Raw genomic sequence first — 7579 nt, forward strand, 5'->3', positions numbered from 1 at the left:
CACTGACCCCTGGATACACCAGAGATATCAAAACCACATTATCAGTACATGAACGAAGATATTTTGAATGTAATTTTATACAGAACACCAAAACGTATGATATTTAAAATCCCCAAACATATCAATACATACTACAATTTTGTCGGACGTGTTCGAGGTAAAACGTGAAAAATTTCTTTTCCCCTGAAATTGTAGCCTGTGACATTGAGTATATTGGGATGGATTGTGCATCAAAATTGGTACCGTATAAGTTTTACATTATGACCCCTGGGTCGAGGCCTCTGCTGGTGGACTGTTAGTCCCCGAGGGTATCTACAGCCCAGTAGCTAAGTACTTCGTTGCTAACTTGAAAATACGGATGTATATTTAATTGCTGTTATAAAATTTAGAAATTCATTTCAAAATTAAGGATTATCTCCCTCGTGCATAGCTCTTATCCTTGGACGAATTTGGCTCCACTTGTTTGGCACGCTGTTTTTGGCTATATTTAGATCTTAAACTTCATAGTTATTTCGGATTTCAAACATTTCGGTTGAGCATCACTGAAGAGACATTATTTGTCGAAATGCGCATCTGGTGCATCAAAATTGGTACAGTATAAGTTTTACATTGTACAAAGAAATGTCCCTTCCCCATCTCTGGAAATGAATGGCAGCTAACCTGCAACTGTTCTAAAATTAGTGTAATCAAGCAAAGGATGCCCAACAAGTGGCAAGAAAGTGTGATTATATAGATATGACGAACTTAGAGATAACCTGGAATATTGCTTAATGATAATCGTGAAAAAAATTGTTTGTTTACGGTTCAGGTTATATATTTATTTGAATTTTATGATGTTAATATAATTTTTTCTCTATCATACATGTACTAATATATACTTACATATCTGTAAATAAACGTGCTTTACAGTTTACGAATTAAAAATAAACATTCATTTAAAAGTAAATAGAAATAAGGATACAATGACGTGTTAAAGTACTTCTGGAAGATATTATCAAGAAGGTGGTAACAACACCTGCTCCAGGATGACCCATAGCATTTCTGTATCACTGAGATATGGTGCTGATGTCCACCGAAGACTTCCTTCGTGAGTGACTTCACCTGTTTTATCTACGACTCCAGATATTCAGAAAAGTATAAAAGCAAACAAAAATACAACACCTCGTAAATTAACACTGTGTTCATGCAGCGAGATTAATACGTATTATATTGATGCGGATTAAATTATTTTCCTTTGTTCGATACAAAAAAAAGACAATTTGCTCAAGAAACATTAATAAGTCGTAAAATAGTTCTTCGTTTTGCATCTTGTAAACAATTTTGCTTAGATGTGTTGCTACGAAATAGACAGATGACATTGAATGGTACCGTATAAGTTTTACATTATGGCCCCTGGGTCGAGGCCTCTGCTGGTGGATTGTTAGTCCCCGAGGGTCTCTACAGCCCAGTAGCTAAGTACTTCGTTACTAGCTTGAAAATACGGATGTATATTTAATTGCTGTTATAAAATTTAAAAATTCATTTCAAAATTAAGGATTATCTCCCTCATGCATAGCTCTTATCCTTAGGCGAATTTGACTCCACGTTTTTGGCACGCTGTTTCTGGCTATACTAGCTCTAACATTTCATTGTTATTTCGGATTTCAAACATTTCGGTTGAGCATCACCGAAGAGACATTATTTGTCGAAATGCGCATCTGGTGCATCAGAATTGGTACCATATAAGTTTTACATTGAAGATCGGTCGATACAGCTATCTGATATTAAGAGGAAGTGGTTTACGTTTTTGGTTGGTATACTATTCTTCTCACATTAATGATAAGGTTAAAATAACAAAGGGGCATATGATTCATGACATTCTGACTCGCGATAGTTGTTATGGGTTATCACGGGACCCTTACCCCTCCTCAGACACTTTACTCCACCTCTGATGTTTCCAAGGGCCGTTGCTTATTGGACACTAAATTTTGCATTTATAATAGGATTTATGAGATTCAAAACTATTCGTTATCCTCATATTATCCTCCGATCTGAAAGGAAATAATTTATGAATATTTTTTTAAATATTTGGTACCATGGATTTCCTGATATAATATGTATCAGAGTGAGTTAGGAAAGTATGAAGGCACAACAAATTGATGGAGAATAAGTTTCTGTTTCCTTGTTTCATACATGTTACAATCGATTACATTAAAACATAGCATTGATAACTAAGAACTGATAGTCGAGAATGGTCAGGAGTTGTAACGGAGGAGGTCTGTTTGTATCTATGTTGGTCACGTTTTTCCTGCTGCTCGTCAGTGGGAATGATTTGCCATGTGGTGGGTAAGAACTGACATAATCGCATAATGATTTTGAATTATTCTATAATACAAAAACAACTGTGGGTAAAGTAAAGGAGTGCATATGATGAAAAGGATTTTCACTTCCGTAATATATTATTTCATGTAAATGTGTTATTGCTAAGACATTTTGTAGAGCAGAGAGGACTCCTCGACCATATATCAAAGCATTACATCTAGTCTATCTATGCTTGCAGATTTTCCAAATGTTGTAGTGGTTACAAATATTTCCGTATCACTAAGACATAATGCTGATGTTGACAGACGTTTTTCTTCACGAGACACTTCATCCGTTCTATCTACCACTCCAGACATGCAAAAAGGTAACGGAAAGAGAATGCCCCATTCACACATATTGGCATAGATTTTACTTCAGATCAGCCTAGTATTCAATCTAAATTACAGCAAGGGAAATTTACACCGTGCTTACTCAGAGATGCTGTATGACATGTTATGCCGTTCTGCACACACTGATTTTGACTATGGATTAATCCGTTTACCTGATCAAGATATAAGACTCACGGAGGGTATGACCAGTCGACAGGGGATGGTTACTCCTCTTGGGCACTCAAACAATCTTACTTGAATTTGTCGCTCTAAAATAGAAGAAACAAATAGATGACAATACAGCCTTTTAATGTTTAGAAGATATAGGCTACATTTAAGCTGGTTTGTAAATCATTAACCTTACAGTAATAAGCTTTTATCTATAGCGGGACATTGGTGCCGCTCTGTTAAAATGCAAGCACTGACGTCTTTGTTTGTCATTGTTTTGTTTCTGTTTCCAATGTTCAATTATCTATGCAAAATTAAAGTCCTAAAGAATTTTGAAGTCTGCAATGTTTAAATAATTTACAGAAGAAAGATAGGAAAAATGTCCTGGTCAGACTTTTCATTGACTGAGATTGTAGATATTAGAAAATATGAGAAGTATATTTACACCCACATATCTTTGAATTAAATGAAGTATTAGATGTTTTCAATATCAGATAATTTAATGTAATTCCCAAAATCATAAAATTGATTATTATTTTTTGGGTCCACCAATGAAAACCCACAGTTGTAATAACTTTAGAGTAGGTATCGAACTCTGCCTGTAAGCAAAGATAAACAACCAGGTATCGTTTTGTAAGCTCCAGTATTCAGGTTAGATGTTTGAAGATAGTCCCCGTGTACGTTTGAAGTAGGTTTTGTAACATAGTGTCTATAAAAAATAGTATACTGCAAGTTGCTGTTTTCATAGACTTAAAATGGCTTACTACACAACAAAATTGTAGTTTTAAAATCAGCACAGAATATGAGTTTTAATATCATTCTTATTAAGGCCACGTGACACTTTTAGATGATTATACATTGAAAAAAATATACGAGGTCTCTCAAGACACAATGCACACTTTGATCATGCAGCAGCTGAATTATATACAGGCAAGTAATATCAGGTGTGTCAACCCCTTCCACTTTTTCTAGAAAGAGTGTTTTCTGGAATATTTATACGGGAATAGTGCCCTTCCCCTTTTTTGACGAAAAGGAATTATATAATAAAAACTGCAATTAAAACTTAACATGGATAAGGGAGAATTACTGATACCCCTTATGTAGGAAATTCGTAGTCGATTCTTCTTATTCTGTCTTTTTCTTAGTTCGTCTGTCAACATTTTTGAAGTCCTACTCCCCATCTGAAATAACAATACAACATGTCCAATATATGCTGTCAGTATCCACACGTGTTTTAAAATGTGACATTACTCATTACTCTGATTTCGTACCTACATCTTTGTATCCATCTCTTACATAGCATCTACTAGGAATCTACATAAACTGCAAGGCAGGGTTTTCCCAGTGTTGTGTGTGTAGCCGATTGAAAAACAACACACCAAATTACATATTAACGCTGAGTCGTTGTTACGACTGTGTATGTTCCAAACGTTGTTGTACCCGGAAGAGGTAAAAGAGAATGTGAACCAAACACGACTTACATACCTTATTCCCATTTCCTTATAGCAGTTATAATATTATCACTGTTCGTTATCTTCCCCCTTTTTCAGAATTCTACAGCCTTAAAAATACAATATTCACTTCATCCCTCGATCTCGATGAATATAGTGCATTTTAAATAGCCAAATCCCTGAACTGACATTAAAATTTCAGTAGTTGTATAGTGCGTGTATGTATTAGCTATATTGTATTCCTACAAATATCGATGTGTCAAAGTTAAGCTACATTTTAATACACTTGGCGTTTATAGAAACGGTTTGATGAATTAGATTTGAATTTATCTTGCACTGTACTCTGTATAAACAATTTACATATCTTATCTGAGTTGTCATAAAATCTCATACGCAATAAAGTCGTTGTGTAAAGGAATTTTGAATAGGAGACATATTTAGTTTGAAATAATGTTCCTGAAAGGGATGGAATTTATACTCTCTAACGTTAACCAACTTTCAATCATGCGTCAGAAAAAAATCACCAGGGGCACCCTTGTTGTGTTCACTTACAAATATAACTGAAAGAAGAGTTACGACCGGCGATACGAGAATAAATATAGTCGCGAATCATATCACTAAGTCTCAAAATTAATTCTTCTTAGTTTAAACGATACACACAAAAAGACAGACATATTTGGGGTATTCCCGCAGCTATTAATTAGTCTTTATAGAATGAAAATTGAAAATAACGAATAGTGATCATTCTAACAAATTCTATAAAAATATAATATTAAAAGTAGGGCAAAGACGGACCCCTGGAAAACAAGAGGAGGGTTCAGGTGCTAAACAGGAATAAGCATTCCCTGTTGATCGGTCACACCCGCCTTCAGTCCTTTAACCCAATATTGTAAACGTAGTAATCCGTAGTTAAAATGGGTATGTAAAGAACGGCATAACAATTGGTATGAAACTTGTCTTACAAACCTAACAACTGGGGTGGTATTTTGAAATTACATCACTATAACTAGCATGGAATTTGCAAGAAACTCCTGTAACATCAACTTGTTTACTAGTAGCTTGCTTTCATTTAAAAAATTCATCATACGCAGAACATGCTCTGGTATATCAACTTAATTCTGAAACATAATGTTTATATACAGGTGATCATGGAATATTGCTACATAAATATGAAACTTGACGCTAGAGAAGGTTCAGTAAAATGTTCAGTAAAAGATCCAATATGAAGCAGATGTGGAAGACTCTGTGGTATCTTTCATTTCGAGTTCAGATGTATATGTCGAATCAACATATGAATTAAATAAATATTGTGAATAAAAAACGTAGATAAATCTAAATATTGAGATGGGAGCCCCACCAAGAGTTATTTCGTCTTATGGTAGAAGGTTTTAGATAAAATATGTCATTCATGATTGTAAATACAGTAACAAAGTTCGTGGCAATGGAAAGTCCAACAGACTTTCGGAAGACTAAATGACCAAAGACCAATATGAATTTACATAAAACAATGTCAAGAGATTTACATTCGCTCCAGGGCACTTTAAATTTTCTGCTTTTATTCCCAGATTAAACGAATATTTCGTTCTCGTATCTCCATATTTCCCTTCACAAGAAAAATTAAAACCATTATTGAATATAACACAATACACCTCGTATCTACAGGTTTGCATTATAATCATGACGACATACATGTTTTAGAAATGTCAATGCAAAGTGACGCTGCATCAATGTGGAACAATTTCAACGAGAATGAAAGAGGTATGATTATCAGCATTACGATGCTAGGACTATTGTTTCTTATCTTAACAGCCATGTACATCTGGGCATCTCATCGACTTCGTGTAGACACAAATAATCGAAGGAAAGCAAAAGAAGATTTGGATAACTCTGCAGTATGAAAAACGAGTAATTTGTTATAAAGTGCACTGTATCGGGACATGGTGTGTAATGACTGTATTTGTATTTACCTATGCTTTGTATTTGAAGACTTTTCATGCTTTATTTATGTATAATTCAATATATAAATTGTAGCTTGCTGGTTGTCTTTCAGTTTATGCAAACATCGCCTAATCTTTTAACTCAAATTACCTTTATTTTCGCTCTATGATAATTTCTATGTAGATAGCTTTTGAAAGCAGTGTTACTTTTCGAGTTGACCTAAGACGTTTTGGGTCATTTTAGATATGTAGCATTTAATAAAAGAAATAAGATAATTTTAACTATCAAGCAATCGGAAGTTGTCGCAAATGACGTTATCAATTACGGGACATAACTCATGTCACTACACAATTATCGATCGTTCAGATGAAAGTTTGATAGCGCCATGTAAATCATGCCATACGAATTTCGTAAAAATTTCCATGGAAAATAATCCATACGTTAACGACAAATATTTTGTGCATAAGACTCAAGTTGTAGGAAAATAGCTGTACTTTACTTTTAAAAGTGGATGTCATATCAGGCGCGTTAACACACTCGGCCTTTAAAAAAACCCTCTGATTTAGACGGCGGATGAATTCGGTGATTTCCTTAAAAACGCGTGACGTAACAAAAAAAACCAACAACATAGCAGCTCCCATGTATGTTTGTTGCCATGAGAAAAAGAGCAAAATAATTAATGTAAGTCATGTATACTAAAAAGGCGGAGTTTTTGATTTAAGGGATAACATTCAAAATTTATTCCATTATGGCATTAACTTTAGGCGCGTATGTAGAATTGTTACAAATTGGGGGGGGGGGGGGTTGAAGAGGAAATGCAGGGGCGGATCCAGGAATTCCTGTTACGGGAGGGGGGGGCGCCACTTTATGAGGTAGGGGGTTGGGGGCTGCCTTGGGGCCCCCAGTGGCTTATGGGCGAAGTTCTGGCGGGGATCCAGGGGGCGAAGCCCTCGGAAGCTCCTGGATTTTACAGATTTTATAGGGCTTAAAATAAGTCTCATATTTAAGTCATTTTTACTATATTGTATCATTCCTAATAAGGTGAAATTAGTAAAATGACGCAAATTATTGATTATGACGTCACGGGATATGTAAGATAAATGATATATGAAAGATAGAAATATCTTACAAACCTTTCTTTCATAGAATATCTGTATCTTACATACGTAGATATGAGAGAAAATTTGAATTATCATCACCCGATAGAAATGTTGACGCACAATTACATAAACAATTCCTATCGCCTAGGATTTTGATAACTCTATAGTCATTCTCTCTCTCTCTCTCTCTCTCTCTCTCTCTCTCTCTCTCTCTCTCTCTCTCTCTCTCTCTCTCTCTCAAGGGCGAAGTTCT

At 35.1% G+C, this 7579-nt stretch overlaps 1 long non-coding RNA gene across 1 annotated transcript; it reads left to right on the forward strand.

Annotated features, from left to right (window-relative positions):
* Positions 1-2569: 2569 nt before the first annotated feature.
* On the forward strand, positions 2570-6325 carry LOC125674662 (uncharacterized). The gene is made up of 2 exons (XR_007370178.2): positions 2570-2665; positions 5987-6325. It is a non-coding gene; the product is annotated as an uncharacterized LOC125674662 (long non-coding RNA).
* The last annotated feature ends 1254 nt before the right edge of the window (positions 6326-7579 follow it).

Source organism: Ostrea edulis, chromosome 3 (assembly GCF_947568905.1).
Source record: "Ostrea edulis chromosome 3, xbOstEdul1.1, whole genome shotgun sequence".
NCBI classification, from domain to species: domain Eukaryota; kingdom Metazoa; phylum Mollusca; class Bivalvia; order Ostreida; family Ostreidae; genus Ostrea; species Ostrea edulis.